Source organism: Pristiophorus japonicus, chromosome 17, assembly GCF_044704955.1.
Source record: "Pristiophorus japonicus isolate sPriJap1 chromosome 17, sPriJap1.hap1, whole genome shotgun sequence".
Taxonomy (NCBI): domain Eukaryota; kingdom Metazoa; phylum Chordata; class Chondrichthyes; family Pristiophoridae; genus Pristiophorus; species Pristiophorus japonicus.
In genome coordinates, this window is record NC_091993.1 from 332,364 (window position 1) to 342,668 (window position 10,305).

Consider the following 10,305-nt stretch of genomic DNA (forward strand, 5'->3'; position numbering starts at 1 on the left):
TGTCATTGAGCACGCTCAGCTCAATGACAAGCCCACTTACAGTACGTAGCTCCTCCTTCTCTCATCCACTGATGTGCCTTAACCATAATTGCACCTGCAAAATCTTTTTGCTTCCAATGCCAGCCATTTTGTGAGCCTAAAGATTGTCAAATGCTAGTTATTTCTGTGCTGTGGCCTGATGCCCATAAGAGCTAGGGTGAAAGAAGGGGGATATGGGCACCCTCGTCTCTGACTTTGGATGCAGATTCGAGTTGGTGGGATAAAATTGCCCGTAAGTGTAAGAAATTAGTCAAATATATTGGGATACTAAGGTAAGAATAATGTTGAACATTTTGACCTAAACACTACTGTGACTGATGGATCACTGTTGGATGTAAATACTAGATGCAGAAATATTGTCCCCTGGGCTGATGTTCTTGATCCAGTACCATTCATTTTGGACTTGTATGTTTCCTAATGTTATTTTTACATCTTAAATGGAATGGAAGGTTTGAATCTTAAATTCAGAGTTCCTGTATTAGCAGGAAGGATTGCAAGGGTTCTACTGCAATCTCTTGTTTGCCTTGATAGAGCAAAAACCAACAGAAGGAGCACCTTTATTATAGTAAACATAGAAAATAGGTGCAGGAGTAGGCCATTTGGCCCTTTCAGCCTACACCACCATTCAATATGATCATGGCTGATCATGCAACTTCCATACCCCATTCCTGCTTTCTCTCCATGCCCCTTGATCCCTTTAGCTGTAAGGGCCACATCTAACTCCCTTTTGAATATATCTAACGAACTGGCCTCAACAACTTTCCGTGGTAGAGAATTCCACAGGTTCACAATTCTGAGTGAAGAAGTTTCTCATCTTGGTCCTAAATGGCTTATCCCGTATCATTAGACTGACCCCTGGTTCTGCACTTCCCCCACATCGGGAACATTCCTCTTGCATCTAACCTGTCCAATCCTGTCAGAATTTTGTTTGAGATCTCCTATCATTCTTCTCAATTCCAGTGAATATAAGCTTAGTGGATCCAATCTTTCTTATGTCAGTCCTGCCATCCTGGGAATCAATCTAGTGAACCTTCATTGCACACTCGAGCAAGAATGTCCTTCCTCAGATTAGGAGACCAAAACTCTACACAATATTCAAGATGTGGCCTCACCAAGGCCCTGTACAACTGCAGTAAGACCTCCCTGCTCCTTTACTCAAATTCTCTTGCTATGAAGGCCAACATGCCATTTGCTGCCTTCACCATCTGCTGTACCTGCATGCCAACTTTCAATGACTGATGTACCATGACACCCAGGTCTCGTTGCACCTCCCCTTTTCCTAATCTGCCTTCCTGTTTTTGCCACCAAAGTGGATAACCTCACATTTATCTGTTATACTGCATCTGCCCACTCACCTAACCTGTCCAAGTCACCCTGCAGCCTCTTAGCGTCCTCCTCACAGCTCACATCGCCACCCAGCTTAGTGTCATCTGCAAACTTGGAGATATTACACTCAATTCCTTCATCTAAATCATTAATGTATATTGTAAATAGCTGGGGTCCCAGCACTGAGCCCTGTGGCACCCCACTAGTCACTGCCTACTATTCTGAAAAGGACCCGTTTATCCTGACTCTCTGCTTCCTGTCTGCCAACCAGTTCTCTATCCATGTCAGTACATTACCCCCAATGCCATGTGCTTTAATTTTGCACAACAATCTCTTGTCAAAAGCCTTTTGAAAGTCCAAATACACCACATCCACTGGTTCTCCCTTGTCCACTCTACTAGTTACATCCTCACAAAATTCCAGAAGATTTGCCTCATAAATCCATGCCGATCCTGTCACTGCATTCCAAATGTGTTATTTCATCTTTAATAATTGATTCCAACATTTTCCCCACTATCGATGTCAGGCTAACCGGTCTATAATTCCCTGTTTTTTTTTTTCTCTCCTGCCTTTTTTTTTAAAGTGGTGTTACATTAGCTACCCTCCAGACCATAGGAACTGATCCAGAGTCAAAAGAATGTTAGAAAATGACCACCAATGCATCCACTATTTCTAGGGCCACTTGATCTGCATCCCAGAGTACTTATCAGGCCCTGGGGATTTATCAGCCTTCATTCCTATCAATTTCCCTAACACAATTTCCTGACTAATAAGGATTTCCTTCAGTTCCTCCTTGTTAGACCCTCAGTCCCCTAGTATTTCCAGAAGGTTATTTGTGTCTTCCTTTGTGAAGACAGAACCAAAGTATTTGCTCAGTTGGTCTGCCATTTCTTTGTTCCCCATTATAAATTCACCTGATTCTGACTGCAAGGGACCGACATTAGTCTTCACTAATCTTTTTCTCTTCACACATCTATAGAAGCTTTTGCAGTCAGTTTTTATGTTCCCTGCAAGCTTACACTCATACTCTATTTTCTCCCTCTTAATTAAACCCTTTGTCGTCCTCCTGCTGAATTCCAAATTTCTCCTAGTTCTCAGGTTTGCTGCTTTTTCGGCCAGTTTGTATATTACTCAATGGTTGAGCATTTGTCGATCGTTACTTCTACCCATCGACATTGCTGGAAATCATTCACTATTCTTGGGTCCAATTCTTGATACAAGTTAGTGGTGAGAATATGGAACCTGCTACCAAATAGTGGTTGAGGTGAATAGGGTAGGTACTTTAAGGGGAAGCTCTAAGTATGAGGGAGAAGGATATGTTGATGAAGCTGTGTAGGTCTGGCACAGGCCACTCTCCAGCTTTAAATTTAAGGGGAAAAAAACTACGCATGCGTAAATTTGAATGGGGTGCGCAGCCAGTTAAAGGGGCTGTGCATCAAAAAAATTTAGAGGGGACAATGGTTGATGCGGGGAGATGTAATGGGGTGGGAGAATGCTTGTGAAGCATAAACTAGTTGGATGGCCAGTTTCTGTGCTGTAAATTCCATGTAATCCAGTCTGGAGTGACTCGAGTATCAGCTGGAAAACTAATCCCATATGCTGCAACTTTGTATTTAGTTGTGTACTTGAGATTTAGAACAAAGCTGTTCTTCATCCCAAGGTGCAGTGAAGTAGAAATGCTGTCTTAACAGTAAGTACCTAAAATAGATTCAAAATGAATGTCCTCTCATCTGTGTACCTGAGAAGTATTTCACAAATTGACCTGCACTCTTGGAAATAGCTTAGAACTGTGTACACCACCTGCCTCTAGTTTTACTATTCTGGGGGGATTGAGACAAATGTTTGTTGAAATGAGCACAGTAATATCTACATATTTTACAATGAAACATCATGGCATCAGATTACACACTTTTTAAAACCAACTTGAGAATCATTTAAAATGAGCATGACTTAGTTTAAGATGGGGATTAACATTTAGAAACATTTCAGGTACTTGAGTGAAATGCAGGAAAGGCATCTTGGCCTGTCTGTACATAAGGCCCTAGGCTTTCTCTCTCCCTCCATTGCACTGTGACTCTGCCTCACCTGGTCACCCTGGTTATTTCCACAGCTCCAGGGTAAAAACCTGCAAGGGGTGGGCTCTCTGGACTTCACTGAGGAATCATGTCAGTCTGGGGATGCAGACTTACAGTAGCAGGAGAAAGGTGGCTGTTGGGAAAATCTTCAATTCCTCTGAGATTTATAGCTGTGCTCAGGATCTATTCGTAGGCATCTTTGCACTGACCTCTGAAAACTGGGGCTGAACAAGGAGCACTTGTGTCCAACATTCAAAGAATGAAAAATGGAGAAAACACAATGGAGGCTAGACTCCCTCACTTGCATGTACTTCCCTTATCTAGACAGACAAATGGTAACAGTGGGGAGTGTAGTTTGCTTTGACAGGCCAGTCCATGGAATGCAGGGACCTGGTGAAGTGCCCAAGGTGTTTTCCACTTCAACTCTTCCCACATCTGCAGGTGGACAGAAGAGGTAGAAAGCAGAGGGCTTAAAGAATTCGGAGTCCATCAATGAATTTGCCAATCCATTTTAACCATAATGACACTAAATGTGTGAGGGGGGGGGGGGTGAGAGTTGCTCTTTTTAGTCCTGTAATCTTAAAATAACAGTCTTGCAGTTCTTTCCCCTGAAGGTACTTCAGTGGCTTCTTTTGACTTCGTTCCTTTTGTAACACGTTGCGTGAATGCCAGAGCTGAGCAGCTGATCATACATCAGCCAGAGCTGGGGGGGGGGAGGAGGAGGAGGAGAAAGAAGCACTATGCTTAAGTTTCCAGCCACGGCCAATTTGAAATAGAATGGGAAAGTGGCCTCTTGGCTGTGGGTGTCTGTCCTGCTCACGTGGCCAAGAGATGCTTTTCCATCTGATATGTGCTGGCAAATTTTTGTCTGATGAGCAATGTGTCTATAATTGGCGATTGTAGGCTTTTGAGAGTTGTATGCGTGTTTATATTGAGGGAACAAGCCGCATCTATTATATCTGCAATGGGCTGGAACCTGTTCAGGGCTCTTGTAGCCCCTGTAGAATATACTCTAGTACAATTTTTACATCAACCAGTAAGAAAATGCAGGTACAGCTAATGTGCACTCCAGCCAGAGAAATTGGTGCATTATCTTTTGTTTCTACTGAATGGCCTAGCTTCAACATGTGGTCTGAATTAATGACCTAACTAAGAAATAGGTGTAGGCCATTTGGCCCCTTGAGTCTGCTCTGCCGTTCATTAAGATCATGGCTGATCTGATCTTTGCCTCAACTCCACTTTCCTGCCTGCTCCCCATAACCCTTGACTCCCCTGTAGTTCAAAAATCTTGTCTATCTCCGCCTTAAATATATTCAAAGACCCAGCCTCCACAGCTCTCTCGGGTAGAGAATTCCAAAGATTCACAGCCCTCAGAAGAAATTCCCCATCTGTTTTAAATGGGTGACCCCTTATTCTGAAACTATGCCCCCTAGTTCTAGATGCCCCCACGAGAGGAAACATCCTCTCTCCATCTACCCTGTCAAGCCCCCTTTAGAATCTTGTACGTTTCAATAAGATCTTCTCTCATTCTTCTGAACCCCACTGAGTATAGGCTCAACCTTTCTTAAGACAACCCCTTCATCTTGAGAATCAACCTAGTGAACCTCCTCTGAACTGTCTCCAGTACAAATATATACTTTTTTAAAATGAGACCATATGCGGTACTCCAGGTGTGGGCTTACATTTGTAGCAAGACTTCCTTCCCTACCTTTATACTTGCCTCCTTGCAATCAAGGCCAACATTCCATTTGTCTTCCTGATTACTTGCTGTACCTGCATGCTAACTTTGCGTTTCATGTACAAGGACCTCCAGATCCCTCTGTACCGCAGCATTTAGTAATCTCCATTTAAATAATTTACTTTTTTAATTCTTATCAAAATGGATAACCTCACATTTTCCCACATTATACTAAATTTTTGCCCATTCACTTAATCTGCAAAGGGATACAAGATAGGTTGTGTTCTCGCAACTTGCTTTTCCACCTATCGTATCAGCAAATTTGGCTACAGTATACTACTCCAAGTCATTAACATGGATTGCAAAAAGTTGAGGCCCCAGCACTGATCCCTGTGGTACCCCATTAGTTACTGTTTGCCAACCTGAATGACCCATTTATCCCGATTCTCTGTTTTCTAATAGTCAATTCTCTATCCATGCTAATATTACCCCCAACCCCATGAGCTCTTATCTTGTGCAGTAACCTTTTTATGTGGCATCTTATCAAATTAATTCTGGAAATCAAAATACACTACATTCACTAGTTGCCCCATATCCACCCTGCTCGTTACATCCTCCAAGAATTCCAGCAAATTTGTCAAACACTATTTATCTTTCATATAATCAAGCAAGTCAACATGGTTTTATAATTTTCTAAATGTCCTGCTACTACTTCCTTAATGGATTCCAGCATTTTCCCAATGACTGATGTTAACCTAACTTGTCTATAGTTTCCTGCTTTCTGTCTGTCTCCTTCCTTTCATGAATTGGGGTGTTACATTTGTGGTTTTCCAATCCACTGGGATCTCCAGAATCCAGGGAATTTTAGATTACAACCAATGCATCCACTATCTCTGCAGCCACTTCTCAAGACCCTAGGATGCAGGCCATCAGGTCCAAGGGACTTGTCCACCTTTAGTCCCATTAGTTTGCCTAGTACTTTTTCTCTCGGGCTAGTCGCTCCCTCCCTATAGCCCCTTGATTATTATTGAGATGTTTTGTGCCTTCTACCGTGAAGACAGGTACAAAGTCTCTGCCATTTCCCTGTTCCCCATTATTAATTCCTCAGTCTCATCCTCTGAGGGACTAACGTTTACTTTAGCTACTCTTTTTATATAACTGTAGAAGATCTTGCTGTCTGTTTTTATATTTCTTGCTAGTTTACTCTCAATCTATTTTTTTTTAAGTCGTCCTTTGCTGGTTTCTAAAACATTTCCCAGTCCTCTGACTGACTTAATCTTTGCAACATTGCATACCTTTTCTTTCAATTTGATACCAGCCTTAACTTCCTCAGTTAGCCATGGATGGTTTATCCTTCTCAGAGTCTTTCTCATTGGAATATATCTTTGCTGAAAGTTATGAAATATCTCCTTAAATGTCTGCCACTGCTTATCTACCATCTTGCCCTTCAGTCTATTTTCCCAGTCCATTTTAGTCAACTCTGTCTTCATACCTTTATAATTGCCTTTAACTTTAGGACACTAGTTTCAGACCCAAGTTTCACACCCTCAAACTGAATTTGAAATTCTATGATCACTCTTCCTTAGAGGATCCTTCACGGAGATTTATTAATCCTATCTCAGTACACATTACCTGATCTAAAATAGCCTGCTCCCTGGTTGGTTTGTATTGTTCTAAGAAATTATCCCGAATGCACTCTGAACTCTTCAAGGCTACCTTTGCCAATTTAATTTGTCCAATCTATATGAAGATTAAAATCGCCCATGATTATTGCAGTACCTTTCTTATAGGCCCCCATTATTTCTTGATTTATACTCTGCTCTGCAGTGTAGCTACTGTTAGGGGGCCTATAGACTACTCCCACCAGTGACTTCTTTCACTTATTATTGCTTGTCACCACCCAAACTGATTCTACATCTTGATCTTCCGAGCCAAGATCATTTCTCTTTACTGCACTGATTTCATCCTTAACACCTTTTCCTTTCTGCCTTTCCCTCCGAAATGTCAATACCCCTGAATATTCAGTTCCCAGCCTTGGTCACCTTGCAACCATGTCTCTGTAATGGCTGTCAGATCTTACCCATTTATTTCTATTTGTGCCATCGACACATGCTGCATGCATTCAGATTAAGAGCCTACAATTTTGTCTTTACCATTTTTCCCTACTATTAATTGCGGGTGCACTCTTATGTTGTTTGCATGTTCTGTCCCTTCTGGTTATCATTACCCCGATCACTACCCTGCACTTCTCCTTTCTTTCACTTTTTAAATTTCCCCTCACCGGAACCTCCACTATTTAGTTTAAAGCTTTATCTACAGCACTAGCTATTTGATTTGCCAGGACACTGGTCCCAGCATGATTTAAGTGAAGCCCATCCCAAAGGAACGGCTCCCTCTTTCTCCAGTACTGGTGCCAGTGCCCCATGAATCGAAACCCATTTCTCCCACACCAATCTTTGAGCCATGCATTCAACTCTGATCTTATTGACCCTATGCCAATTTGCTCGTGTAATAATCCAGAGATGATTACCTTTGTGGTTCTGCTTTTTAATTTGGCCCCTAGCTGCTCATACTTCAGCAGAACCTCTTTGTTTTACCTTTGTCATTGGTACCTATGTGGACCACGACAACTGGATCTTCCCCTCCCATTCCAAATTCCTCTCCAGTCCCGAGGAGATGTCCTTAACCCTACCACCGAGCAGGCAACACAGCCTTTGTGACTCACACTCTCGGCTGCCGAGATCAGTATCCATTCCTCCTAACTATAACTCACCTACCACATCATTTTACTCCCTGAACTTGAATGGGCCCTTGAACCACTGCTGTGGTCAGTTTGCTCGTCGTCCCTGCAGTTGTAAGAGGTATGGACAAGGACTGAGGCTTCACCAGCTTCTTCATCACGACATACCTGCCTCAATTGTCACACCTTCCTGTCCCTGACCACAGACCAAATTTGAAGTATTTAACCTAAGGGGTGTGACTGCCTCCTGGAACAAAGTGTCCAGGTAACTTTCTCCCTCCGCTGTATTGTATTGTCTGAAGCTCAAACTCAAGCTCATCAACTCTGAGCTGAAGTTCTTTGAGCTGTAGACACACTGCAGATGTGGTTGCTGTTGATCACCAGGTGAAACACATCTGCCTTGCCATCTCTATTGTACTTAGATAAGTGATATTTCAAAACTTTTAGCTAATTAGATTTATGTCTGTTTTTAATCTAAAACCAATGCCCTAGTTTGGTAAGTATTGCTCTCTAATCATTTACCTGCTTTCCTGTGATAGATTTTTTTTCCCCCTTTCACAGGTCTGTTCACTCCTGCTTTTGGCGCTCTTTTCAAACTCACAATTAACAATTTAAATTCCATTGCTGTAGTGGGATTTGAACTCCTATCTCTGCATCATTAATCCAGGTCTCTGGATTACTAGTTTCATAGAGACAGGTCAGAATGAGGAAGGTGCAAAGATCAGCATATTTCATAAGCATAAATTGTATTGATTCAATGGCATGAGATCAGAACTATATGTCACCTTTAACCTCAATTAAAATTGTTTGCATCAATGAATGCAAACAATTTTAATTGAGGTTAAAGGTGACAGCCAGCAGGTGGAGCTCCTCATACAGATGATGTACTTCAACAGAAGCTGTGGCAAAGTTCTGGAGCATGTGACAGCCAATTGTGACATTTGTTTGCCTACTTGCTGTGAAGCTCTAAAGTCTCCCTCCTTCCTCCCAAAGCAGCCACACCACACCCAGACATGCCTTCAGTCCCTCTGAGCTCCCCTTCTGCGCATGTCACGATGACCCTTGACCTCCTGAATCGCGGGAATCGAGCGTTGCCATGCCGTTGCTAAGGATGGCCACATTTTACGACAGAAGTTAAAAAAAAAATTAACGCTACCACAGTTCAATGGCCTATCAGTCCACCTACAAAATGAGGTGGCATCTGTGAAAGAAAATTATATCCCATTTTAGATCTCAGAAGGGTACATCAGTGTTAGACTTCTGGTTATGCTATCATGTAGTTAGATATTGGGCAGTACAGTCCAATGTTTCCTCAATTTTTTTTGGTGCGCAGTCCTTTTAAGTGGCTACACAACCCATATAAAAGCCAGTGCATGGCCTGCACAGGATCTCCAGACCACTAGTAGATGATGGCCATCAATGAATGCAAACAATTTTAATTGAGGTTAAAGGTGACAGCCAGCAGGTGGAGCTCCTCATACAGATGATGTACTTCAACAGAAGCTGTGGCAAAGTTCTGGAGCATGTGACAGCCAATTGTGACATTTGTCTGAATTTAGCCATCACAGGGAAACAACACAATGTAGACATTTTTAATGTTGCATTCCTCAATGTTTATACAGGACTGGGCCGTGCACAACCCCTGTATCTTGATTTTAATTTGTAGATACCTGGTCATTTTGCAAAGATTTGAGGGGTAATCTTTACCTCGAACCCAGCCACTTATGGTTTTAAGAGGCAGGTCACTCATTAAAATATTTTAGACATGACTTACCCATTACAAATCCATGCTGGCTCTCTGATCAGTTGAGGTTTGTCCAAATTCTCAGTCACTCTGTCCCTAATTCTAGTAATTTCCCCACAACAGTTGTTAGGCCTATAATTTCCTAATTTATCTCTTACTCTTAGTGGAATGACATTGGCAATTTTACAATTCAAGGAGACAATTCTGTAGATCATGACTAGAGCATCTATAATTTCCTCACCTACTTTTAATAGCCTGGGGTGGAAACCATTAGGTCCTGGAGATTTGTTTATCTTGAGTCTCAATTTATTGTAATTTTTTGGAAAATAGTACTGGAGAAAATAAGGTCCTCCCCTTGATTTATTTTTACTTTTCCTCATATCTTTGACAGTTTAACCTCATCCTCTACTGTGAAGACAGATATTAAAAAGTATTTATCAAGTCTGCCTTTTCCTGATTTTCAATTCCAGTATTATCTATGTCTGTCTTGAAGGGCCCACAATACTCTTGGCCACCTTATTTCTCTTAATATACTTGTACAAACCTTCAATGATGTCCTTGAAATCCCTCGCAAGTTTTTCTCATTCCCTTTTTGTAACTCTTCCTGCTGTGGGATCTGTGCTGCTCTTTGCATTCATACCCAGGGGCCCTTTGGCTTTTATATTCTCTCTCTCACTTCTCATTGACCAAGATACATAGTTAA